At 45.0% G+C, this 27,908-nt stretch overlaps 1 protein-coding gene across 2 annotated transcripts in view; it reads left to right on the top strand.

The window, feature by feature from the left end:
- Positions 1-27,908, top strand: part of SH3TC2 (SH3 domain and tetratricopeptide repeats 2) — a 108,674-nt gene that overhangs the window by 18,042 nt on the left and 62,724 nt on the right. For both annotated transcript variants that reach the window (XM_019734346.2, XM_019734347.2), the window contains exon 2: positions 8,395-8,483. The gene's annotated coding sequence lies outside the window, so the exon portion shown is untranslated. The remainder of the gene's footprint in view (positions 1-8,394; positions 8,484-27,908) is intronic.

Here is a 27,908-nt window from a genome sequence, read left to right as displayed (position 1 = left end):
CTGCCACCAGTACTGGGCCTAGGGTAGCTCTGCAACAAGCCAGGATATCCTGAGGCCTGCTGCCACCTGCCAGCTCCCTTAAGGTTCAGCTGCTAATAAAGCCATGTGTGATAAACAAGTTGGGTGAGACAGTGACTCAGGAAGTCACTAGAGTGGGAAGAGTTGTGGTCACCAGGTTAATATAGATTATAGTTTGGTGTTCATGCTGAGCTTGGAGCTACTCAGCAAATGTCTCAGAGCACACTGCCTGCCTGGGGCTCATGAACCCTGATAGTTTTCTAAGAAAGAGTGCGATGTGGGCGGGGCTGGCTGCTCAGGAGAAAGTGCCTCTGGAGTTGGGGGAATTGGGTGGGTTGGGGTCCCATCAGAGTTAGCAGCGTGGAGCAGCAGAGCTCACCAGACCAATCAGATTCAGATTTGGCCTATGAGGGAGGGCTCAACTCAGGAAAGATGGCGTCTGCCTGCTGACTGCACAGAGGAGGACCTCTCACGGGTTAAATGGTGACAATTCCTCCAGTTCACTCCCAGAAGCCACACAACTCAGTCTCTTTTCATGTCTCCAATGTCCTCTAAGTCGCTGTTTCTCTGCCAGAGCCCAGGGTGAGTGTCTGCAAGAGAGTTTGTGTGCGGGCCCCTTAGGAGGACGTCTGGGTTTCCTGCAGCCTTCCATCCCACCAGGATGGGGCAAATCCCCACTGTTTTTCACAGCCACGTGTTGTGGGGGCTCCTCCTAGCACCAGTACTCTGGGCTGGGGAGCCTGGTGCGAGGCTGGGGTCCCTCGCTCCCCTGAGGGGAACCTCCATGGCTGAGCTATCCCTCCTGATTCTAAACTGTCACACAGAGGTTTTGAACCCGGCCTGTTTTGCGTCTCTACCCCTTCTACGAGTCTCGACGAGCCTTCTCCTTTATATCCTTAGTTATAAAACTGTTCAGCTAGACTTCAGATGGTTCTCCAGGCTGATTGTTCTATAATTTAGTTGTAATTTTAATGTGTTCACGGGAGGAGGCAGGCACAGTGTGTTTGTCTACTCTACCATCTTGGATCTCTCTCCAAGTCTTAGCGTAATTGCCACCTACTTAGGGAGGCCTTCCATGACCAGCTAACTAAAGTATCCCAGAGAGTATCTTTAATTCATGGGTGGGGTAAAAGCCCCTTAGACAACATGGATTTATTCATTTCTTCTTAGAGTTTAGTTAAATTAACTCCCATGCCCTCTTCCCCTAAACTTGGCTCTCTTCTCTCTTTATTCACTTGGCTCTTGAAAACCTAAATTCTATCTCTGAATATGGTCTTCCACAAAGTCCTTTAGAATCTTCTGAGAATGCGTGTTTTTCCTAGTTGTTAGGATTACAAATGAGTTTTCACAGCCACACAGCTGGGAAGTCCAGTGTTGTCCTGTGCAAGAGAAAAGCACTGGGAATCAGAAGAGACCTGGTTTCTGGGTTCGCCCTCACTTCCTAGCTATGTGACCTTGGGTAACCAATTAATTCTTGTTGGCTCAATCTACTCAGCTGTAATGAATAACGGTGTCAATTAAACATCATTATAATATGTATTACAATTATCCCTTTCCTGTGTATATCTCGGGGTTGTTCCAGGAATGAAATGAACCGTGTGCTTTGTAAAACTAAAGTCTATGCAAAGTAGGTGTTGATTATTTTTCCCTCATTATAAATTAGAGATTCAAACTCAGGCATTTACACAGAATTTGCAGAAGGTGACATCATATCCCCTGATATTCAGGAAGGCCACGGAAAAGGGCAAACAGAAGTCAGCGGAATGTGTGCACTAGTTACTTCTCCAGGAACACCAGTAAAGGGCGTTCCACTGCTTGGAGTGACTCACTGCAATCCACACGCCTCCTGCAAGTGCCTTGTAACCACCGAATGGGAACTGAACCAGTACTTGGGAGAGCGCACCCTAGGCTTACTACCTGGAATCTACAGTTCTAGATTGCTAGCACTGTGAGAGTTCTTAGAGTTCATCAGAAATAAGTCCGACGGGCACTGGGAACTGCCTAGCATCATGCAGTGAGTTAATGGTGAGGGTAGTAATGGTACGGAAAGGTCTTTGGAGTCTAGACAACCACTAGGTGCTTCGAAGTTCCCACGACTGATTCTGCTTCCATTTGGCAATTGCATCGGAGAGCAAAGTCCTCCATGTACCGTAGAGGAACACTCACAAAATGGGCGGAGAGCAGATTTCATTGCAGTGTTATTTTGTAATACCAAGAAAATTGGAAATAGTTTAAAGTACAATTCATAGGGAGAAAAACAGTAGCATATTATGATAGGAATATTATGCAGCAATTAGCTAAATGAGGTGGGTGCTTATGTAATAACCTCGAAAGCTACTCAAGGCCTATTAGTGTCTGATGAGGGCAAAGAGAAGCTGCAGAGCCGTTACATATAGTATGCTACAGTTTATGAAAACGAACCCATAACAATTACACTGTCTTTTCTAGGAGTACACACATATGCATTTTAAGGCCTAAGAAATGGTCTGGAACACTATACACTTACTGATAATAATACTATTGAGCTCTCGATGGGATGGAGGTAGGGGACTGGCAAGATGACCAGAAATGGAACAGAGGAGTTGAAGCCTTAGGGATCATGTTTTATTTCATTTAATTTCGTTCTTTTGTTTTAAATAGTGGAAATGTATTTATGAGTTTTTCTGTAATTAAAAATTATTAATAATGATAAAAAAATTAGCCATAGACTTATTGAGCCCTTCCTCTGGGCTGGCAGGGCTCATTCATGAGCCCTGCATGAGTCACAGTGACGAAAGGGAAGGGAGAGGTCCACTTTCCATTTCACGGCCATCCAACCACTCTGCTCCCGGAGGCTCCTTGGGCCTTTGGACGCCTGTCTGTGGTAGGTCCTGAGTGTGAGCAGTGAGGTCAGGTCCAGCATGGCAGGGTCCTCCTGGGACTGACCTGGTGAGGATCCGTGAGGGAAGGGCCTGCACAGCAAAGCTGATACACAACCATAGCAACTGTGAGCCTGGAGGCTGTAATTTGAATCTCAGTCCTGCTTTTGCCTCCTGGGGACCTCAGGCAAGTGCCTGCCTTCTCAGCATGCTGCCTTGCCCACGGCTATGACCTCCTCTCCTGGCATCTCCGCCTTGCCTACTCTGTTCCGGCCACGCAGGCTTCCTTTCTGTTCATTCTGCGTCCCGTGCTTGCTTGGCTGTTCGTGGCTGCTCTTCCTTCTGACCTGAACCCTCTTCCCTCTAACTTCCATGGGACTGGCTCCTTCTCATGGCTCAGATCTCATCTCCTCGTGAGGCCTTCCAAGCTGCCCTTCCCCCATGAGCTCCTCTGTCACAGCAAGCATTTTTATTTCCCAGAGAGCGTGGGACACCACCAGAAAGTATGCTGGACACTTTATTTGTGCACTTTTATCGACGGTGTTGCCCACTGGAAGGCAGGTGCAGCAGGAGCAGGCCCCTGTCCTGTTCTCCTCTGTAGCCCAAGTACCAAGAATGGCATCTGGCACATAGTATGTGCTCGGCAAAAATTATTGGAATAAATGTGTGAACTTCACAAGCTAGTGAAAAGTGTGCTCTTGGAGAAGAAGGACTCTGAGTTTCCTGCGAGTCCCTTACAGTCAGGGCTCAATCCTGAGTCAGGCAGAATTGGAGGAAGGGACAAGCCCCATGGCTCCTCATGCCACGTCGGCCACCATGAGGCTGAAGGTGTGGGGCCTGTTCCTTAATGCCCAGATGCTTCACTTTGCTCATCTCAAAGATGAAAGAATTGGACCTGATGCTTCCTTTCAGCTCCACGCTTTTACTACATTATAAAATAGAAATGGTTTGGGTCCATGTGCTCAAATGCAGATAGAAGCTTGAATACACTTTCTTTAATATGTTCCTAATATGGGTTTGCTTTTTGCCCCCCATTTTCCTCCTTCTCATGAAAAATGGAATACAGAGCGTGTGACAGTATGCTCTCCTGTGCACTGTAACACGGAGCCTTTATGCAAAATTCATTATTGAATCAAAGGCTGCAGCTTTCTCCCCTCATTTGTTTCTTTGCTCTCCAAACATTTTCAGCTTTGACATCTTTATTGGTGTCCTTTGGCCCTGTAGCAGAATGAGAATGCTGCGTAGCTAGTCACGGGGGCTGTCTTCTGAATATGACTAAGTGGGCCTGCAGAAGAGTGTGGGATATTTGTTCCAAAACCCCTCGTTCAGGCATATGGAGTGGGAAGTGAGAGGGGTGAGTGCCCCACTTTCCATCAGCAGAAGGGAGCCTGGTCAGCTTGGTCTCTGGGGCCTGGTTCTGATTTCAGTTCTGTGCCTCTGCTTCTCTTTGGAGAGGTCACTGGGCAGGTGCTGTTCATTTGGAAGCTGGAGGCCAAAAGCATGATGAAGCCTCCTTTTACTGGATACTTGTGTGCCAGGCGCTGTGCTAGGAACTTTGCATCCATTCTCTCATTTAACTTTAAATCTTCCAAGAGCCCTGTGCGATAGGAATTGTTACGACCCTGTTTTACTTTTTCTTTTTAGTCTCAGGTATACAAAACGACATAGTGATTAGACACTTACCAACTTCACAAAGGGATAACCCCAACAGGTTTACTACCCATCTGATACCGTAGATAGCTATTACAATCCCATTGTTATTACCCCTGTTTTTTCAAATGAAGAAACTGAGGCTTGGAGAGAGTAAGTCACATGTCTAAGCTCACATAGTGATGGAGCTAAGATTTGAACCCAGGAGGTCTGATGCTAGAGCCTCCAGTTTTTCCCAGTACCAATCCTGGACATACATAGTACGGGACCCTATATACGTATATCCTGGAATGCAAGTCTGGCTCTGCTAGGAGAAGGTACAGCAGATAATAGGAATCCCTAACATTCAAGTCTCTAATCAAAATTTTAAAAGTAGCAACCAGCATCAGATTAAGAAAATGATTGTTATAAGGAAGTCAGGTCCCATGCATTTCTTCAATAAACACACAAGCACTTACTATGTGCCAGGAGAAAGTATATACTTTGCTGCCCCAAATAGAGATGGTCCCTGTCCTTGGGAGGCTTAGGTTATTTGACGTCTGAGGAAATTAAAGTTGAGAGATTTTGTCTAACCTGTCCAATTCCATTTAGCTTGTTGGTAGAAGAACTGGCATTCAAACCCCATCACTGGACCCCTCGGCCACTAAACTTTCCTGCCCAGTGGAAAGCAAGGTATCCAGTTTGAATGGCTGCCTATAATATTTTCCTTTCCCCTCATCTGTGGAAGTATTTGAATAATCATTCAATAAGTTGCCAAAAGTTTGGATCGGTATGAGTTATATAGAGCACAATTTCTTGATGGTGGCACCACTGAAATTTGGGGCTGGATAATTGTTTGTCGTGGCTGCTGTCCTATGCAGTGTAGGATGTTTAGCAGCATTTCTGGCCTCTGCCCACTAGCATGGAGTAGCTGGTTGTGACAACCAAAAATGTCTCCAGATGTTGTCAAATGTCCCAATGGAGGCAAAATTGCCCCTGGTTAAGAATAACTGGAATTGAGTGATGAAACATTAAAACAAAACAAAACACTCACAGACTTGACTCCAAGCCAATTAGTGTTGCCTACGTGGGACTCACATCACATCCGAGGTTAGCACCTCAAAATCTCACTTAGTTGAAATCATCCTTGGAACGACTTAGAAGCCTGGAGCTATGGTATGATCATAGTTTGTTCAGGTGACTTTCAGGTTCATTGGTGGGCTTGATTTAGGAACCCCGGGCCCCACGTGAACAATACTTATATGTCTTTAAACACCTGAGTTACTCTCAGTGGGGAGAGATCCTCACACAGTGAAAGGCAAGCAACTGGGGGTGGCAGTTCCATTGCTCCCATCTCATGCTCACGTGAGGGCTCCACCCATGGAAAGGAGTGGCAGTGGGTGACATAGGCTGCTGCTAGTACCTAAAGTGTGGTCGATGGACTAGCAGCCATCACACCGGTGGCCTGGGAGCTTTTTAGAAAATGCGAGACTCAGGCCCTGCTTCAATCCTACAGAATCAGAATCTGCATTTTTAATAAGCTTGCCAGGTGGCTTGTTTTCACTTTAATGGTTGAGAAGCAGTGGTCTATATGGTATTAAAATATACTTTTAGAATTGAGAAGAGCTAGCCTATGTATTTAAATGGTTCCCTCTCACTCACTCTCTCTTTTGCTGACTGCATATGTAAGTATATGGATAAGTTTGTTACCCTTGTTTGCTTAACTGTGATAGGAATGTAGTTTGTGTAGGTGAGAAGCATGTGGACCTTATTGTGACGCAGAATTGCTAAAGGTAGGGGTGAGGTTTAGGAGTGAAGGTTGTGCCGTGTGCATGTGTGTGTGTCTGGTACATGATCTCTTATAAGTTCTAAACGATGAACCTACTGTATATGGTTCCTTCCCTGTCATCCCCTTTCTCCCCCAGTGAATGTGTGTGAAAACCCACTTCTACCAATTGTTAGACATAAGGTCATAGAGGAATCACCTGACTTCTTTGGCTTACACAAAGGCCTGCAGCTTCACAGGCACGGAACAAGATTGTAAACGAGCCAATGACTGTGGAGGAGCTTCATAAGCAGGGACCTCCTGTACCATTATAGGTTGTCATTTGTGATCACCGTACCCGTGAAGAATCAAACAGCTCACCAGTTTTTCTCTGCAGCGCAAATGTCCTGCCTGGGCTGCTCCCTGCTGGTGAAGACTTTAAATTGATTTTGCTGTGGATCCGGTTAAGAAAGGAGAGCCTGGCTAGCATTGAAGACCTCTGACGTCTGTTCCCTGTCCCTCGTCCCTGTGAAAGGAACCCTGGAGCAGTAGTTACCAAAATTTCAGCTAGTCAGAATCACCTAGGAAGTATATAACATTTTTCCAGGGATCCTCTTTCCAGAGGCTTTGATGATTCCCCGGATAGAGTGAGGTCTGGGCATCTGCATTTGAATAAATCTGTCCCAGTCTGGAGAAGCACTGGTCTGTGGCATGTTGCTCAAAGTGTGATTCTAGGACAATCTCTCGAATCCCTGACTGATGTAAACGTGGCTACAGTAGAAGTATAGTGAGTGAAATGACAAAGGGGCCGGTGCGTAAGGGCAGGACACATGGGGACCCCTGGGTGCAGATCTGGGCCCACCTTTTTCAAATGAACTTGGTGAAAGTCCAAAGGAAGCAAGACCTGCACAGTGTGGGGACTCAGCTACGTCAGGTAAGGGAGGGGGGAAGCGACTGAAAGAGGAAATGTTTGATTTGTTCAAGGTCATGCTCTGAAATTTATCAATAAAACTCAGAAAAAGAACAAGACAGAGCCACCTATCTGTAAAACAGATCCGTTAGACTAGGAAGCCAAAAATCATAATGATAAAAAGAATGGAGAATGTGACTTTATTTTTTTAATTGTTATTTATTTATTTATTTTTAAAGGGCCAGAATTTTAACTTCTTCTTTTTTTTATTGGGGAAGGGGAACAGGACTTTATTGGGGAACAGTGTGCACTTCCAGGACTTTTCTCCAAGTCAAGTTGTTGTCCTTTCAGTCTTAGTTGTGGAGGGTTCTGTTCAGCTTCAAGTTGTTGTTCTTTCAATCTTAGTTGTGGAGGGTGCAGCTCAGCTCCAGGTCCAGTTGCCGTTGCTAGTTGCAGGGGACACAGCCCACCATCCCTTGCGGGAGTCGAACCAGCAACCTTGTGGTTAAGAGGACATGCTCCAACCAACTGAGCCATCCGGGAGCTCAGCGGCAGCTCAGCTCAAGGTGCCGTGTTCAATCTTAGTTGCAGGGGGCGCTGCCCACCATCCCTTGCGGGAGTCGAGGAATCGAACTGGCAGCCTTGTGGCTGAGAGCCCACTGGCCCATGTGGGAATCGAACCGGCAGCCTTCGGAGTTAGGAGCACAGAGCTCTAACCGCCTGAGCCACCGGGCTGGCCCGTGACTTTATTTTTTGTTCCTAAGTAAATAGCTTTCGAAACTCAAGTCCATCGGGGATGCCAGTCAGTGAGGTGCGCGAGAGAGAAATGCCGTGAGGGCGCTCTTGGTCAGAGGCAACCAAATGGAATCTTCTGATTATTTCTGAGGACAGGCAAGTCTGGTTTTACTTGGATGCGTTTCCTTGTAGGCTTTTTAGTTGGAACTGAGATTTTGTCTCTCTCAGGCCTGCCAGGCACATTCTGCTCACTTGAGCACCTTTTCCTCCAGCCCCCACATTCCAGGTGCATGAAAAGTGCCTAAAACAGGCAGAACCAGGACTGAGATATTCACTCACACGTGTGTACAAGCTCTATACAAGTAAAAGACACTTTCAATCCTGCTTTTACTCTGAACAGCTATTCTGTGAAGTAAGCCTTTTTATTATCCCCATTGGGTAATAATACTAACTAATAATTTTTTTTTTTTTTTACATAGGAGTAAATATGCCTAAGAGAATACAGCTTGACGCTGACAGAGCCAGGATTCGAACTGAGGACTCTGACGATCCAATTTGGTGCTGAGAGGTAAGAGCACATCAAATGAGGAGCAAGATTTTTGCTGCCCTATTGGCCAATGCTTATCTTCCTGGTTTTTTCGGTGTAGACCAGTACAAGGACAGGATGGGAGTCAGATTGGAAGCGTGTGTCCCTCCATGAATCTGTGTTACCCTCTGTCACCTGCTCCTGACTGGTCTGTGTGGGCAGCAGAGCGAGGAGGGGGCTCCCTAAGTGGCTGGTTCCATACAGAGGCCAGAGTCCAGAAGGAGATGCATGACCAGGGAGAGGACAGTATGGAAACCATGTCTCCAGGTGAACACGTTAACAGAAGACAACGCAGAGTTTCATGAGCTCGGTCCACAGAGCCTGTCCAGGGCTGTCCCTGTCTTCAGGCGGAGCTCTGTGTGGGGCCCCAGGAGACCACAGTGGGCGGGGAGACGCCTGTTGCAGAAAATATAATATGACTTCATTGGCTTCCTTTCCCTTCCAAGACACTGTGGACATCTTGCTTAGGAACTAGTGTTGCCTTTGCAATGTAGCAGCCTAAGGACACACCCAGGCCTCCTTCCTCTGTTTACCTGGGCACACCAAACTTAGTCACGAATCGTTCCTCCTTCTCATCTCCCTCTTGTTCTTCTTGTGCTTCTTCATGTATTTATGTATTTATAAGGACACATTCACGCAAAATTTATTATTGTTAAAACCTTCAGATAATACAGAGAACATTAAATGAAGAGACAGTTCCTTTCCCCCCACCCGCTCCCTTACCCCATCACTTACCTGGCTACAGTAGGACAGGGATGCCGTCGGCTCTGCCTCAGCTGATGCCCTCACCCAGCCCAGTGCTGGCAGCCCAGAGAGGGCTCCCATTTTGTGGAGTCAATAAATGGGTCACCATCATCAGGCTGATATGATCCTTTTTCTGTACATTCAAAGGCATCCACATAGTTTACTTTTGTCCATAAATGTGATGCATACATAGTGTATGTACTCTATGCAAATTTCTTTAATTTTTGCTTCATAATATGCCTTAGAGCTCTCTCCTTGCTCTATGTGGAGACCAGCTTCATTCTTTTTCACTGCTGACTAAATACACCATCATTACTTGACCCCTCCCATGTTGATGGGCATTTAAGTTGCTTCCATTTCTCACTATTTCCAGCCATGCTGCTTGCCCAGGCCTCTTGTTGCCCAGGTGAGAGGAAAGAGCGGAGGTGGACTCGCTGGGTGGATGGAAGGGTTCCTCCTTCCCATCCCATTCACTGGGTCAGATGCTGGAAACCTCAATTTCGCTGAAAGATAAGCTGGGCTGGGAGACATTCCTTTCCCTGGGAGTGGTGGGGAGTGTCAGTCCTGGGCTTGCCTCCTGTACTTGGCAAACACACACACACACACACACACACACACACACACACACACACACACACTATCCCAGGCTCTCTCTAGGGAGTTTCATTGTGGAACGTGAGCTGATTAGTGGAAGCGTGTTTTGAGAAGCACGTGGAACTGAGCGTCCTGAGGTTTGACTTCTAACAGAGGCTTTGCCACAAAATTGCCTAAAAGTGTAGCACAGAGGACTTCATCTTTCTGAGCCTGTTTCTTTACCTTTGAATGGGTCGGGAGGAGAGTGATGTGTGAGGAGTGGGCACATCACTTGTTTAAGGACACTTTTACTGCTCACCTTCCCAGCTGAGGCTTCGGCTGCCTGCTCTCGTCCCCAGGTTTGCTGTGGGAGCCAAGAAGTGGGAGACTGACATTTTGGAGAGAACAGTGAGCCTTCCCGGGTGAGGTCAGAGCCAGCAGCTTGGTGATTTCTGCCCCGGTCGGCGGGCAGGTCAGCAGCCCTGCCTTCTCCCCTGTTGCTGCTGGGCCAGTTCCTCAGCGGCCCTTGGCGAGGGCACGTTTCCCGTCCCTTGCAGAGAAAAGTCTGGAGAACACTTCACTCGAGGCCTGGTCCTCTGTACCTTCTCATGGCTGCCAGGCGATAGGGCCGCAGGTGCTGGATGGTCCTCCTGACAGAGAGAGCGTCAGGCACTGACCCGAGTGGTGGGGACCATGGCTCTGGAGTCACCCTGCCCGGGCTGGAACCCGGACTCTCCTGTGCGCTGTCAGCTGAGTGGGTGGGGCAAGTCACTCACATTTAGTTTCCGTATCTTTAAACTGGGGATAATGTTAGTTTAGCTCTTATGTGGTGTTGTAAGGATTAAATGAAGTTCTTTTACTTTTGTTTTTGTTTTGTTAACATAAAATTTATTTTAGAGATATACATATTATAAAAAGAAGACTCATTGTGAAAATGTAACACTTGGAATAAAGCATTAGTTATTAAAAGTCAAAGGATGGCATCTGGGAGTCTTGAGGTAGATGGTAGAGCAGAAAATAGGGTGAGAATAAGAGCCTCTTGGACTAGGGTGGTAGGGGAGTCTCCGGAAAGTAACCTTACCTGCCGGGCAGGTCTTTGCTAACTGGACAAACTTCATTCTGAAAGTTCCACATGAGTAGGAATCTCAGCCTGTTTCACTCATTGTTCTAACGCTAGTGTCAGGAATAGTGTCAAACACCAAGTCGGTGTTTATAGCAATATTTGCTTTTGTTGTTGTTTCCCTGTCTTTATGCTTTTCCCATTTTTTAAATTACTTTTATTTTCAGTTTTATTGAGATATAATTGACATACAACGTTGTATTAGTTTAAGGTGTATAACATAATTATTTGATACATGTATACATTGGAAAATGATTACCACAATAAGTAGTTAACAGCTATCACCTGACATAGTGGCAACATTTTTTCTAGTGATGAGAACTTTCACGTATACAATGGTATTGTTAACTATAGTCACCACGCTGTACATTACATTCCTAAGACGTAATTCATCTTAACTGGGAGTTTGCACCTTTTGACTACATTCATCCATTTAGCCCACCGCCATTCCCCACCACCGGCAACCACCAATCTGTGCTATCTGTTCTTTGTTTCTGTGAGGTTTTTTTCTTGTTTTTTAGATTCCACATATAAGTGAGGTGACATGGTATTTGTCTTTCGCTGTCTGACTTATTTCACTTAGCAAAATGCCCTTGAAGTCCATCCATGTTGTCACAAGTGGCAGGATTTCCTTCTTTATTATGACTATATCATATTCCATTGTATATATGTTCCACAACTTTATTCACTCATCTGTCGGTGGACCCTGAGTTGTTTCCATGTCTTGGCTATTGTAGGTAATGCTGCAATGAACATGGGGGACAGTGATTTTGTTTACTTTAGCTATATACCCAAAAGTGGAATTGCTGGGTCATAAGGTAGTTCTAGTTTTAGTTTTTTGAGGAACCTCCATACTGTGTTCCATAGTGGCTGCACCAGTTTACATTCTCACTTACAGTGCACAAGGGCTCCCTTTTCACCACATCGTCTCTAACACCTATTTCTTGCCTTTTTGCTGACAGCCATTCTGACAGGTGTGAGGTGGCCTCGTGGTTTTGATTTGCGTTTCCCTGGTGACTAGTGATGTTGAGCACCTTTCACCTTTCACATTGGCCCAGTTTTCTTTGGAAAAATGTCTATTCAGTTCTTCTGCATGTTTTTAAAATTGGATTTTTTTTTTACTATTGAGCTTTTTATATATTTTGCCTGATATCAACCCCTTATCAGATGCATGATTTACAAATATTTTCTCCCATGCCATAGGTTGCATTTTCATTTTGTTGATGGTGAAGTTTTTTTCATTGAGTGTATAATTAGGGCTCAATAAGTGGTGTATGATTAATGTTCAGAACAGAGCACAGCCCTGTTCTAGACCAATAGGTGGTCACTTAATGTTTGATGAGTAAATGACAAGTGCATGAATGAACCGGAACTGAGGACCCATGTTCTAGTTCCGCTTCTGCCTCTCATTTCCCTTAACAGCAAGCCCACAGCCCCTCCAACTTCACTGGCTCCACTGGCTCCTCCACTTGTCTCCGCTTCCCTATCCTCGCATTTGTACTAGTGGCTTTTCCTCCAGCTGGAATGCTCTTCTCACATTTCTGCTGTCAAAATTCCATCTTTCAACATGCAAAGTCCAGGCCACCTCCTCCATGGAGCTTTCTGTGTTTCCCCACTTGGAAGTGCTTCTTCCTTCTCATATTTCCAACGTATTTCTCTATTGATGATCCCCAAATGTATATTATCAGTCCAAATATTATGAAATCCAAGCTAGTAGATCCAACTCGGTGCTTAATATCTCCATTTGGATGTCTGATAGACCATATTTAACATGAGTTCACCACCCACCCACCCACCCACCCACTCAGCTAAGTTAGCTTCACTTGTAGGCTCTCTCATCTTAGCTAAAGGCAACTTCATCTTATCAGGGGCTCAGGTCCAGACATTAGTCACCGTTGATGCTTCCCTTCCTCTTATCTCCTACACTCAATGCATCCAGAGTCCCATAGTCTCTAGCTGGACATACCAGAACCAGAACACTTCTCACCATCTCCTCTGCTAACACCGTGGGCCAAGTCAGGCCAACGGCCTCCACCCCTGCCTTTCCCTCACCCACAGACCATTTCTACAGAGCAGCCAGAGTGGTTCTTTGTAAAATATAGGTCAATCATATCGATCTTCTGGTAAACATCCTGCAGGGGCCCCACATTTCACTTAGAGGAAAAGCCAATGTTCTCCAAAGTGTGTACCAGTCTTTACAAAACCACACACCTCTCTGACCTCATCTCCCAGCACTCTCTCCATCCTGGACATTCTCCTTTGTTCCTCCAGATGCGCGCTCCAGCCTTGTCCACACTGCTCTCTTCCTCAGGACACTTGCTGCTGGAGTCTCTAAACATGCTCCTCTGCCTTTTGGCTTGTAGTTGGGTCCGTTGATGGCAGGCACTGGTACAGGATGGAGAGATGGAGCTGAGGGAGGCTGGGGTACTTGGTCCTCTGTTGTCGTCTCCGCTAAGCCTGACTGTTCATGACTGTGTTCCTTCACCCAAGACCCCTTCTCCTGTCAGCAGACCTTCAGCCAGCTCTCTCCATGTTCTAGCAATCCTGCCCTCTGCTGGGCCCTGCTGGCCTAGGAGTGCTAAGGACATCCAGCCATTGCTGACTCGCCAGGGCCTGTGCTTGTGGGGTTCCCTTAACTCTGTCCACAGCTTTACGTAGTATCTTTAGTTAACACGCTTCAATGTCTCCTTTTTTAAGGTGCTCTCTGCTTCCTGCCCAACCTTCATCGATCTCTCACCCTGGCTCACTCTGTTCAAGCAACACTTCCCACTCTGGCCTTCCTGTAGCATGCTGGGCACACTCCTGCTTCAGGGCCTTTGCACTGGCTCTTCCGTTTTCCCAGCATGCCCTTCTCCTGGATGTCCGTGGATCCCTCCCTCCTGTCCTTAAGTCTTGCTCAGTTGTCACCTTCTCAGTGACCACATCTCTCTCTGCCCTAATAAAAATTACACCCCGGCAGTTGCAATCTTTTTTTTTTAAATAGTACTTATTATCTTTATCCTTTTACTGGACTGTAATAGCCTCGAGGACAAAGATTTCCTCTGTTTTTTCACTGATGAACCTCTACTCCCTAGAATAATGACTGGCCTATGGTAGGTGATAAGTGTATGTTTGTTGAATGAGTAAAAGTGTGACTATATCCCCCTTTGTTCGTATCTGTCAATGGATCCCACCATGTTTTCCCTTGAAATGTGTAAGCCCACTGCCTATCTTATTATTCCAAGTAAACTGTGAGCTCTCCAGGAGGAGGACTTAGCGTTTATACCTGCAGTTGCAAAGCAGAGGCCCTTGGGCTGCACTTGGCCTGGAGGCGAGTTTGTTTGCACTGAAGTCATGGCCAACACGGGGTGTCAGGCAGTTTTTTGATTTACCTGTCCAGCCTTGAAAGATGAGGATATCTCACTCGAAGGGGTGGATGTCTGTTTTCGTGCCACATCAGACGGTCTGGTCATGCTTTACATCTCATTCTCCAACCCCCGAGCAGGGCAGGGCCTTCCTCCTTAGGCCGGGATTGTCCTCCCCTGGGCATCAGCGCTGTACCTCTTCCTGTTGTTTCCCCTGACACCCGTGAAAGCAAGCGAAAGCGGGTGTTACCCAGCCAACTCCGCCTCTTTACTCACCTGCTTGGCCCTTGTTGACTTAGGATTTTGCGACCCCTGACGTTAAGTATGTACCAGGGAAGCAATAAATGTTTCATGATGATGATGATGGTGATGATGATACTGATGATGGAGAAATACGGCTCGAATTTCTGCTTCTTCTTCTAGCCTTTTCATTTGTAACTTTAGCTGGTTGGTGCCTGCTCCGGACACTCCTAACCACTGTGGTGAGGCTGATGCCCAGACCATTCGCAACACTGGAGAGGTCCTTCCAGAATATAAATGGAATCAGGCTGCTGCCCTCCTTGAAATGCTCATAGGCTTCTGGGTGGCTCTGAGGATCAAGGTCAGTCTCCAAGCAGCCGGAAACACAGGCCCTGTGTTTCGTGACCCCGCCCTGACTTCTCTTGGCCTTCATCTGCGTATTCTCCCCAAGGGAGGCTCAAGGCTTGCTGAGGCTTCTATTTTGGGACAGATTGATTTAGAAAACTCTTTCTGCCACTGAGTGGAAATCTTTGTTCCTGTAACACCCACCATGGATTAGGCTCCCAGAAAGCACAAAGTAAATCTCTCACTCTCATGAGAGCCTTTAAACACTTAACTGTGACTAATCCCTCCGAGTTTTTTCTCATGTTTGCTAAACGTCCTCTGTTAACTTTGGTATTCCTTCATTACTGACTTGCTCTACTGTGTTATTAGTTGCCCCTTCCAGACATTTATTGGGTTCTAGTCAATAAATGTCTATTTTAATATCTGTCCCCTAGAGCTGAATGTGTGGTCCCATCAGCCGGTTCAGAGTACAACAGGATTTGCCATCTTGTTTTCTTACTCAGTAGTTCTCCCTGTGGGGTCTAAATTGCATTGGTGTGCAGTAGCCTCTCTTACGGAATATTCATGCTTGAAACTTGAGGCTCCTAATACTCTGACATGTTTCTTTTAGGTGTTTTTTTTAGCCATTTTCCCTACTTGTACTTGTATCGTAGTATTTTTGAGTATATTTTGAGTTAAGATTTTTGTATTTATTTCATTTGCTTATCTTCCTGTGGCATTTCCTTCAAGCTTTTTGAGATCATGGTGAATTCTGATTCTGTTTTTTCATGTGTCCTCTATCCTCCCTCACCAATAACTTTGATTAGTTTGTGTCCAGGACTCCCTCACCAAGTCCCCTAAACGTCTCTCAAGACTCTTCACTTTGCTCTCCCTGCACGACCACAGCTTGTTTGAGCTGCCTTCATGGAATCTTAGCTGGTCCTACATCTATTCCTGTCCCCTCCAGTTTTTTCACTACACCAAAGCCAGGCTAATCTCTGCAAAACAGAGAAATCATTCACAACATCCCATTGCCTAAACCCATTCAACGTTTCTATTGCTTATAGCCCCTGTGTACTCCACCAGCTTCATACATCCTCATTCATTCATTCATTCATTCATTCATTCATTCATTCACTATTTCTCAGTACCTACTATGTGCTAGGCACAGTTCTAGGCACTGGGGATACAGCTGTGAGCAAACGCCTAAGAAATTCTGTGTCCTCATGGAGCTTCCATTCTAGCATATGAACGCAGCTCCTCATGGCTTCTTGCACCCTCTGCTCGTTGGCCTTTCATTCCCTCACACTAGTCACAGTCCCTCCTGGCACAGGACCGCTGAGGGGCACGCTGGGCCCTCTCTCTGGAATTCTTTTTCCTCCTTTCTTTGTCCATATAACTCGGATTTATCTTTCAGAGATTAGCTCAAGAGTCACTTCTGTAGGGAAGCCTTTCCCAGTTTCCCTGCCGAGAGGAAACTTCTCTTTTATATGCTCTTGTAGTATTTACCTTCCTCCCTGGCACAGCCCTTATTGCACAGTCATTTGTAGGACACTTTAATTGTGGGTTCTGTGAGGGCAGCAGCTCTGTTTGCACGCAGTCGTACTAGTGCTCAGTACAGAGTAGGTACTCATTCAATATTACTTAAAGGACTGAATTTGAGACTTCATCCAAGACTTTAATAAATTTTGACCTGAAATGGAATGAATGCTGAGACGGAGAAGTTGCTCAGAAAATCGCATCCAAGGAAGCACTAAGTAACTTATTAGTGGTCATTATCAGTCATAAATCTGTCTAACCTTATTTGCATTCAGTCCATAGTTTTCCCTTCTCATTGGTGAGATCTCATGGGAGGCTTTTCTTGGGAGGCTCACTATATCAACTGCATTTCCCTGCTCTGCTGACCGTCCCAAATGGAAAAGAGGCTGGTGTGTGCGACCGTTTTTGTGTATGCTTGTAGCCTTATACCTGGTCCTGCACCTTCTCACCTGTAGGACCAAACTGGAATGAAGCTCCTCTGAGTCTTCTTTCTGAGTAGACCCCGCCCTTGGGCTCTGTCCGGGGTCCACTTAGTCCAGTTTTAGCAAGAATCCTGCTGAGTCAGTTTAGCAAAAAGCCCCCACAGTATCTGATCACCCTTCCTATCAGATCCAATTCTTCCTAGCGGACTCTTGCTTGCCTTCAGCAAGAATCCTCTTGAGCAGGTCTAGCAACCATCCCTGAAGTTTCCTCTTAGCAATTTTCCATTTGCTGACCCCCATTCTGCGCCTTCAATAAAGCTCCACTCATCCTGGTTATATTCAGAGTTGAGCCTGCTCTCTCTCCCCTATTGCAAAACCCCACTGCAGTCCTATTTGAATAAAATCTTCTTGATAAGATTTAACAAGTATCATGAATAATTTTTCTTTAAAAAATAATCAAGTCTAAAGACCTCTGACTTCTCATCACAAATCGTGGGGGCCAGAAGACTGTAAAACCACACTTTAATTAAAAGGGAGAGATTGTCAGAGTTGATTTTTAAAATAGTGAGACCCAATGATATACTATTCCCTAGATATATACTTTAAATATTAAGATAGGTTAATATTTTTCAAATGGATTGAAAAAGATGTGAAAACGAATGACAAGAAGCCTGCAGTGGCTACAACAGCACACAGAAGACATACAGTCATTCCTGGGTGTGCTGAATAATAGAGATTTAAAATATACAAAGAAGAAATTGAGAAACTGAGAGAATTAAAGGGAGAAACAGAAATTCTATAATCCCAGCTGGGAATTTTAACATCTCTCAGCAATTAAAAGAACAAAAAAATCACACACAACTGAAAGAACAGAAAAAGTCAGTATAAATAAAGATGATCTGAAGACTCTCAATCATTTTGACATAATCGATATTTATCGAACATGATATCCCATAATTATGGCCATTTTTTCTCTGCATGCGGTACATTTACCAAGCTAGAACAAATGTGTGGAAGAATATGACCCACGCACAAACTCATAGCTCATCTGCCATCTGCTGTCTAGATACCACATCCAAATACATCTTTGTAAGGACATTAACTTTATGACAAATGACTATGACATTTACTTGGTTACAAATCTTCCATCACGCTCCTCACTCATTAACTAACCTTGTAGTTAAATTAACTACACGGTTAATTTAAATCTCTGACCACAAAAATGCTTCCTAATCTGGCTGCCATTTTTTCACCATGGCCCATTGTCATGACTCACAATATTATACTCCATATGGTTTCGGGGCGCCATAGTGGACATGGACTCTGTATGATTTGCCAAACATACATTGCATGTTTGACTGCCAAGGCTTCATCCATTTCTTTCCCACTGCTTTCTATGCCCCATCCCTACCTCCCACATCTTCAGTAGCTCCTGAATCTTCCTAGGTTCAGCTCAGCTATGTTTTCCTTCGTGGTGTATATCCTCTGATTGCTAAGGCTGAGGATCTCTCTCTCTCTTTCTCTCTCTCTCTCCTCCTCCTCTCTCCTGAGCTCCACTGAATTGGGTTCCTGTGTCACCTATGACATGCTGGTTCTGTTAGGTGATTGTTGATGAAATGATCTGAGGAGAAAGGACATTTGGACTATGGCTAGTTACAGTCAAACGCAGAAGTTTGGGCAAGCATGGAGCAGGCAGGCAGAGACAGCCACTTCCCAGCTCAGCCAATCCGTGGGATTTGACATGGAGGAATTAATCTGGCTCTAAAAATCGCAAGAATTAAATTCCTGAAGAGGATGTGGAGAGTTGGCTTTTGAAAGATCTTGAATTGCCTGTAAATAAACCTAAAGTAAATGTTAACCATTCCTCTGAACTGCCATGTGAAAATGTGGCTTCTTGTCTCCAGGGAGACCCTTCTTTATTAGCTAACCAGACAAAACTGGTAAACAATTATTGATCACTTACTAAATGCAAGGCACTGAGGTAGGTGTACAATCGATGGATTTTAAAAAATAAGAGCAAAGAAGCAGTTCAAACTATAAAAATCCCAGAGACCCTATGCCACAGCTCTGGGAAGGAGAGAGGGAATTTATCTGCTCCCAGCAGGCTCTGGCTGCAGGTTTATCCAGAGGGGTGTTGGGGCACATGCTGTATACACAGCACAGAACGGCTATTGTGGGAAGTGGTTCTCCTACCTTCTCCAGGTAGCCTAGTTAATTTATCCCATTTTAGCGGGCTTGGTTGTAGGGGATACGCTCTCACCCTGAAGGCCATCAGCCCCTGTATTGCAGGAGTGGCATGAGACCTTCTCCTGTTTCCACAGTGTCACCTGAGGGACCCAATGCACCAGATGGCACACTCAGTAGGAAAGAGGAAAGTGAGCCAGGAGACAGGCAGCGAAGAGGAGAGGAGAGAACTGGCTCATTGCATCCCCACAAAGCGCTCTCTAGATTACAGACATCCCTGAAACAGCGATCAGGAAAACCCCACCAACAACCTGGACACCCGCCCCAGCCAGCGTGCGGAAGGCCTGGGAATCATTCCTGTGTGCTATGCCGCTGTGTGGCCACTGGGTGTCACTCTTAGCCTATGTTTGTTTGGTGTCAGGTTTCTGAAGATGGTCCAGCACTTGCTGAAGTCTCCATCCTCTTCGCACCGGTTCCCTCCCTGTCTGATCTCTCCCCTGGAAGGCTTTACTGACTACAGAGGCAGTATACTGAGAATGAAATTACCCCAGACGCGGACTTCTGACCTGCACGTGGGAAAGTAGTCCGTTTGTCATGGAAGCAAACAGAGGCCAGCGTCAGTCACTAATTGTACAGCAGCAGCGCGAAAACAAGCTCTTAAAACATAGAAATATTTCATTGACTTTATCATTCATCATTGTTATTTCCTTCTTTCTGTATTCTTTGTTTTTTATTTTTTCTATTTAGGTTCTTATATTTTTATTTAATTATTTCATTCTATAAAACTGAACAGTTAGATGAAATAGAAATTAAATCCAGAAAGGATTAGGAGAAAGACCTGAACAGATAAAATCTTTAAAGAAATAGAAATTATGTTTGTAAAAATCTATTATTTTTATTTAGCTTTTTCAGAACTTGGTGTGCTTTTTGAAAAATGTGAATATTCGTATCTTCAATTCTGGAATATTCTCAGTCATATTTCCTGTGAATATTGACTCTCAGTCTCTCCTCCTGGAAGTTCATATTAGATTACGTTGGGCATCTCATTCTATCCTGCATCGTGCTTGGTTAATTCTTGTTTCTCTCTGCTGCATTCTGGGTGATTTCTGCACATGTGTGTTCAGGTTCACTGTCTTTCCCTCTGCTATGCTGACTCTTTTGTTTATCCTTCCCAGTGATCCTTAATTGCAGTTGCCTTGTTTTTAGGAGTTTTATTTGGTTATTTATCAAATTTATCTGTTCCTTTCCCCATAATGCACTATTCCTTCATTATGGTTCCTAATTTTTAAATTATTTTCAATCACTTCACCTTGCTTATTCTAGTTCTCCTTCATTTCCAGTTCTTTTATTTCCCATGATCGTAATGCTCATTCACTGGCTGGTTGCATCTGCTGGTTTTTGCTTTCGGTAATTCTTTTCATTGTGTGATCTGTATCTTTTTAACTATAAACTACTCTGAACTACGCTTCAACATAAAAAATAAATGAGCTTCTCATGAACTGTACACTGTTAAATTATCCGTATAGAGTAGTTTTTGCAATTGTTTGTTGTCTTTCTAGAGAATTAGTATCACAAACTCCCCTGGCTGGGATTCCCGCAGAGTGCATGGTCAGTGCAGGTCCTATATTGTCTCAAGGGGCCGGCCTGGGTGTTTGACAGACAAATGTGTAGCTTCTTCAGGGTGTCCTTGGAAGGTGGAATGAAGTGTTCTAATTCCTTTTTGCTAGAATGGCAGCACTTCCAGGCTTCAGGCTTTATGCAGGGATCAGCTTTTCAGCTCTATTTCCCATAGGCCCTTCCCTCTAGTAAGAGAGGTGGGGTGAGCATTAGAGGACCAGCCCCAGCTCCAAGGACCAATGTTTTGGCTGAGTTCATGGCACCTGCTCCCATTCACCCATAGAACTTTGATCTCTGTGCTTGTTTCTGGACCCCAGGGATTTCCCTTTCTTTCTTTAAAGCTATTAGGTTGGTGCAAAAGTAATTGTGGTTTAGAAGGTTAAAAATAATTGCAAAAACCCAATTACTTTTGCACCAACCTAATAAACATATATTAATATATTTCCCTTTGTCACATTCTTATCCCACCTTGTTTTTGAGTAATTCAGTTTATCTTCTGGTTTTCTGATCAGAGAATTTTCAAACAGGGTCATCTGAGCTGTAGGGGAGAAGGATAAGTGAGAAGGCTACTGATACCTTCCCCGCTCTACAGCCTGCCCTCTACCCTGCTTTAAACGTGGGAGCTCTTGTGTCCTGCTCTGTAACAGCCTAGCTGTGTGGCAAGGACTTCATCATTTGGTGCCTCAGTTTCTCCATCTGTGAAAAGGGAATAATAATAGTGCTGCCTCCCAGGACTGTTCTGAGGATTAAATGAGATAACATACAGAAAACACTCGGTCAGTGCCTGGTTCACAATAAGGGCTCAGTAAGTGACCTTTGTTGTTAATTACTGAGCTCCAAGTTAAAGTTCTTTAAAAAAACAAAATGGTTCAGTTCTGGGGCTAAAGACTATCTAGATACATTCTAGATGTGATACTTTCTAAAAGAACTTCTAGTTTGAAAATTCTTTACTCCCATGTCAACTCTACGGTAGGAAAGTTAGTTTCAGCCAAGCTTGGGTGGGCATAAAGATCTCTGTTGTTCGTGATCGTTTTCTTCCAGCCCTGACATTCCTTCAACCCCACTTCCCACTCCTTAGCAATTCTATTCTTTTCTCAATGATTCAATGAACTTGTTGTCGGTTGTACAAGCTTCCTTCTGGCTAGAGTCAGACTTGCTTCATGATTTCTCAACATTGTGTCACCTCTTCTTAGATTTTTCGCCGAAATCACCTAACTATAAAGAAATTTTACTGAATGGTCCTTTCCTTCCTAACCTTTACATTTATGGTAACCTCTCCTACATTTCTCTTGAAGTTGGGAATCATGTTGTCTCAAGGAAAGGATGCGGTGAAGGGAAGGGCCTTGCTTTGTTTAAGGAGAGAAGGTACTGTGGGGAGGGGCATTTTCATCTCTTCTTAATTCAACCCAGGTCTGCACCGATGAGCAAGTGACAGCTCGTCTTACTTGGGAACATGGCTACATTATGAACCAATGAGATTCAGCCATGAGCAATGAGGGTTGATGGTCTCCTACCACGTCCTAGGGTGAAGTGCAGAAAGTGGCAGGCAGGTCTAAGGCCTTGCGCTGACGCTGTCTGTTCCTAGGACCTTCTAAAGGCTTGTAAGGATCTGAATGAAAGTATTTTCAAAGCAGCATAAAATTCATACACGAAGGCAACAGGGTCTTGAATCCTTTTCGTTTATTCCGGGCTGAGATTAATTTTCTTCTCTATGACCAAACATTTTTCCCAAACAGTTGTGTGAACTGTTTAATGAAACACTCCTAGTACCTCCCAGCACCTCACAATTAACAAAATTCTCCCAGGGATACTGTGTTTCCCTGAAAATAAGACCTAGCCAGACAATGAGCTCTAATGCATCTTTTGGAGCAAAAATTAATATAAAACCCGGTCTTATATAAGATCCGGTCTTATTGTACAGTAAGACCGGGTCTTATATTAATTTTTGCTCCAAAAGACGTATTAGAGCTGATTGTCCAGCTGGGTTTTATTTTCAGGGAGACACAGTAGTTCTGATTTTCCCCCTGGCAATCATTCTGGAAAGCCTACCAGGCAGGGTTCCATTCCCATTTGATAGCTGATGAGCTCCGCCCTTGGACCAGCTGCTCAGCCTCTCAGCCTCACATGGAGGCAGGGGCAGCCTCATGCTTGGAGGTGGGGCCCTCATCTCTCTTTGTCTAAAATTCTTTCCACCTACACCGGCTGGATGCTGATGAATTAGGTTCTTAGGGGAGACCATTGAACCCTGGGCCATTTAAAAGCCCCAGATAACTTCTATTGGGAAAACAATCTTCCTTTCCCTGCGCCATTATAGGACACGATGAAAAGGGTCAGAGAAATGAAATGCTGCACCCCTGAGAATGCCCACAACAGTTGGTGGCCACCGGGAAGGTGAAAGAGGCAGCCTGGGGGCGGGGGGGATTCTCTGTGGGGTTCAGCTGGAAAAATAGTCAGAAGAGAAAGAGCTCCTTTCAAGGGAATGGACTGGAGACCTGGGGAGCAGAGGACCTCTTTGTTTACAAGTTGGTTTTGAACTTCGCTTAGATTCCAGGAAGGGAGATTAAGAATGCTCACCCAGAAACAGGAAGCATTTTCTAGATATTGGAAAACCACATGGTGACAGCTTTGGGCCACACTTGTTCTGCGTTTATCAAGGGGAAAGAGGAAAGGTTTCTGGGCCAACTTGCCCTGTGGCTGTAACCTCACCTGTCCCAGGCTGCCGGGGCTGCCCTCAATAGGGCTTTCTTCTCCCCAAAAGCCCCCATCTTTCTAACTTGAAGATCCAGCCACCCGTCAAATGAAACAGGCCAAGTCAGAATTGTCATTCAATGTGTGGCAATTCTGGTGCCGAGAGTGAAGCAGTGAGTAAATTAATATGTGTATAGAGGTCTGACAATTCAGTTCGTGAACTTGTTGCAGCGATGTTGCTAACCTTTTTTGATATCAGAGGGATTATTCATTATGAATTTGTACCAATGGGACAAACAGTCCACCAAGTTTACTATTTGGAAGTGCTGAAAAGGCTGCATAAAGAGTTAGATGACCTGAACTTTTCGCCAACAATTTATGGCTCTTGAATCAGACAATGCACCAGCTCACACGGCACTGTCTGTGGGGGAGTTTTTAGCCAGTAAACAAATAACTGTATTGGAACACCCTCCCTACTCACCTGATCTGACCCCCAATGACTTCTTTCTTTACCGAAAGATAAAGGAAATATTGAAAGGAAGACAATTTGATGACCTTCAGGTCTTCAAGGGTAATATGACGACAGCTCTGATGGCCATTCCAGAAAAAGAGTTCCAAAATTGCTTTGAAGGGTGGACTAGGCGCTGGCATCGGTGAATAGCTTTCCAAGGGGAGTACTTCGAAAGTGACTGTAGTGATATTCAGCAATGAGGTATGTAGCACTTTTTCTAGGATGAGTCTGCGACCTTAATTGTCTGACCTCATATTCTGCTCTAGCTCATGTTGCTGTGACACAGAGCTCTCTCCTGGGCTTAGCTTGATTTAATAGTTTCTTTTCCCCGATGACTGAGAAACAAGGCATACGTGGTAAGTGTTGTAGAGTCTGCCTAGATTCCCACCTACCATGACTTGCCCACTCCTTCCCCCTCCTGGAAGCTTTCAGGTGGGCAGCTCTCAGCTGAGTCTTTTTCTGGGGCTTGCCTGTACCTGAAGCGTGCCACCCCAAGTCATGCTTCCTCTGGGCCAGACTGCCCTCATGGCTGCTCATTACAGGGAAGCAACCAGTCCAGTGACGGGTTGTTACCCGTTGCTCTTGTGCCAGGGCACCTCTGAAGGGCCATGCCTACTGCCGAGCCCCCTGGGAACCAGCTGAGGACTCTCTTGGGTCTGCCTTGCATCCCACTCCTCCCTCTGCCCAGTCCTATTTCCCTCATCCCCACCCCAATGGATCCTGTGAGCGTGTCTCCGTAAGCTTCCTGCCTACCAATCTTCATCTCAGAGTCTGCTTCTCGGGAACTGACCCACTATCGCAGGCTTTCTAAATTTGGGAAGAAATCTGAAACATGAATGGGAAAGATCAATGTTCAGATTGATTTCATCTGCTTGGAATGTAGAGCCCAGTCTGAGAGGATAAAGCTTTTTGGATCAATGTAAACTTGGATTATATAGCTTAAAAAATTCATTTGTACAAATACAAGATGTAAGATAGTTTGGCAGGCATTTATTTGAAAAAGAACTAAGGGATTCCTTAATTTTGTAGTTCATTCATTCATTCATTCATTCACGTAGGAGTACCTATTGTACATCAGGCATTGTCCCACCCCTTGGGGGGCGGGGGCAGCAGAAACATGAGGAGGGAGATGATAAACAGCCAGACTATGAAGGCTGTGAACTAAATAAAGAGGGGGCAGAAACAGGGAATAAAAGGGGCACCTCTCAGCATAGGTGACATTGAAAGTAAGACTGATGAGAGATCTGCACAGTTTTCTTGTACAGAAGCTGGGGTACAGTCAGAAATAAGGGACTCAGAGGTCTGCAGAGTCACTGATCCCATCCCATGCTAACTGGAGGCCTCCAGACATTGAAGGAACGGCTGCCGGGAGAATCGTTGGCGGCCTCAGTGCTCAAAGTGTAGTTCAAGGACAAGCACGCAGGCACCCCCAGCAGGCTCCCGTGGGAGCCTCTTACCCCTCACCCTAGACCCAGGTTAGGATCTGCGTTTTACTGGTCCCAGGTGTATTTGTTTCCTATGGCTGCTGTAACCAATTACAAATTTACTGGCTTCAAACAACACACATTTGCTATTTTATACTTCTGGAAGTCAGTGGCTCTTACTGGGCTATGATCAAAGTGTTGGTTGGCAGAGCTGTGTTCCTTTTGGAAATTCTAGGGGAGAATCCATTCATTCCTTGATTTTTCTGGCTTTTAGAGGCTTCCCAAATTGCTTGGCTCATGGTGCCTTCTCCCATCTAAAGCCAACATTGTAGTAGCATTTTCAAATTTCTGTCTCTGATTCTGACCTCTGCTTCTAGTTCTGTCATCACATCTTCTGACTCAGACCCTCCTGCCTCCCACTTGTAAGGACACTTGTGATTATATCTAGATAATCCCAACAATCTCCCCTTCTCAAATTCCTTAACTGAATTATATCAAGAGTCCCTTTAGCATGTAAAGTAACATATTCACAGGTTCTGGGTGTTAGCACATACTTGGGGGGCCATATTCTGCCTACCACACCAGATAATTCCCGTCCATATTACAGTGTGAGAAGCCCTGGTCCACTGTATGTAAATGGTTTTTCTTTCCTACTTTCCCTGGATGCTCATGTCCTGTTGAAACCTCTTAAATTAAGTGCCTGTATGATAAACTTATTTTGCTCATTTGCTTGACACCTGCACATATATGGTTCTGTGTAGGTTGAAATAATTCTGATCTTTATTATTAGACAGATATTGCTTGAGGGAGGTGTTGGGGTACTGTGTTTATGTATCTATTTCATGTCCTCCTGGATGTCTTAAGTGGTGAAAGTTACTGTGTGTGCCGGTACAGGCTGGAATGTTTCAGAAAATCCATCTCTGCCAATTACTGGCAATAAGACCTTAGGGAAGTCGCTTGATGTCTCTCAGCCAACCCTTCATCCCTTACAAAATGGTGGGTACAACGCCTCTGTCATGGATATGGGGTGAAGATGTCGTGGGATGAAGGATTTTATCAACAGGGAACGGCTATCAAATAATAAGTTGTTATTAGGTTGTTTGTGGATGCTGAACCTTGAGGAATGAAAGGGATCCTCAGATTCCTTTCACTGAGAAAGCTGGAGTGTCCCTGCGTGTGCTTCCCCCTTGTGGTTAAGGCTTTTAATTTACGGTATGGATCAGAGGATTAAGAAATGAGAGCTGGGCTAATGGACCCCTGAAATCTACACCTGGGCCTGTCCCTCATCCTTGCGAAGGAAACCACTGTGACATTACTTGCTGAAATCTGGATGCACATCAGAATCATGTAGAAAGGGTCTAAAAGAAGACCTCCAAGGATTCTGCCTCCAGAGATTCTGATTCACCGGGCCTGGGCAAGATCTAGGTATCTGAATTTTGATAAATCTCTCTAGGTGAATAGAATGTGAGCTATCTCCTGACTCCTCAGGCTGATGTAAGCTTGGGATCCATTAGCAGAAATACAGTAAGTGGAACAAAGGAGGGGACAGTGCCTCAGAGCCGTGAACAGATTGCATAGCTGTATTGGAGAGTTAGATGCAGATCTGGTACCTCACTTCCAGAGGAACTTGGACAAAGTCTTCACAGGAGCGAGATGCAAATGGTGTGGGGACTCAACGCTTCATTACATAAGGAAGAGGGGGAAGCATTGAAGGGGATATGGCTCACTTGCTCAAGGTCGTCCAGTGACATTTAACAATGAAAATACCTAGGAAAGAAAAGAGAGAGAGAGACACAAAACATTTCTTTTTGCTTTAAACAGATTTGTTAGATCACAAAGTCAAATACCATAATGATGAAAACAGTTGAGCACACGATTTTATCTTTCTTTCTTGAGTAAACAGCTTGTAAAACTCATGTCTTTGAAACTGTTGGCCAGTCGAGGAGTAAGGACAGAAATGCAGTTAGGGCGGCCTAGGCGGGATGCCTTGGCCTGAGGTGACCTAAAGGGTTCTTGCTGACTATCTCCGAGGACAGGAGGGTCCGATTTTTCTTGGATGCATTTCCCTTGTAGGCTTTCTGGTTGGAACTGCGATTTTGTCTCTGTCACAGCCAACAGGCACATTCTGTTCGCCTAGGATGCCACCTTCCTCCTCAGAATTCTGCAAGCTTCAGATGCACGGAGAAGACTAGTGGAACAGTGAGTGATAGCACGTGCACGCATGTGCACAAACATTTGCAAGATTTACACAAGTGAAAAACTAACACCTATAAAAACTTGTTAAATCCTCACAACCATTTTGTGACATAGAACTTTTTTGTTATCTTCATTTAATAATGATAATTATTATTGTTATTTACTAAGGAGGAAATAGGTGAAAAAGTATACAATTTGAGAATGGCAGAGCCAAGGTTTGAACTCTGATCTTCTGACCACAAATCTATGCCCCAATAGACCACTGAGAGGCAGAGACATATCAGAGTGGTGGTAAGATTTCTGTTACCCTCTTAGCCAATAGCTTCTGATCCTTTTGCCCAGAGAAAAAGACAAGCCCAAGGATTGGGAAGTGCTGGGGTAGGGAAGGGTGTGTCCTCTGGTGTAATCCAGGTGAACAACTGTGCAAGCCCTTGTTTAGACTGAGCAGAGATGCAGCGTTTTCGAGAAGAGAAGAGGCTTT

The sequence above is a fragment of the Rhinolophus sinicus genome, linkage group LG10 (genome assembly GCF_036562045.2).
Source record: "Rhinolophus sinicus isolate RSC01 linkage group LG10, ASM3656204v1, whole genome shotgun sequence".
NCBI classification, from domain to species: Eukaryota; Metazoa; Chordata; class Mammalia; order Chiroptera; family Rhinolophidae; genus Rhinolophus; species Rhinolophus sinicus.
Note: the sequence above shows the minus strand (reverse complement) of the source record. Positions and strands in the feature narration are given on the sequence as shown.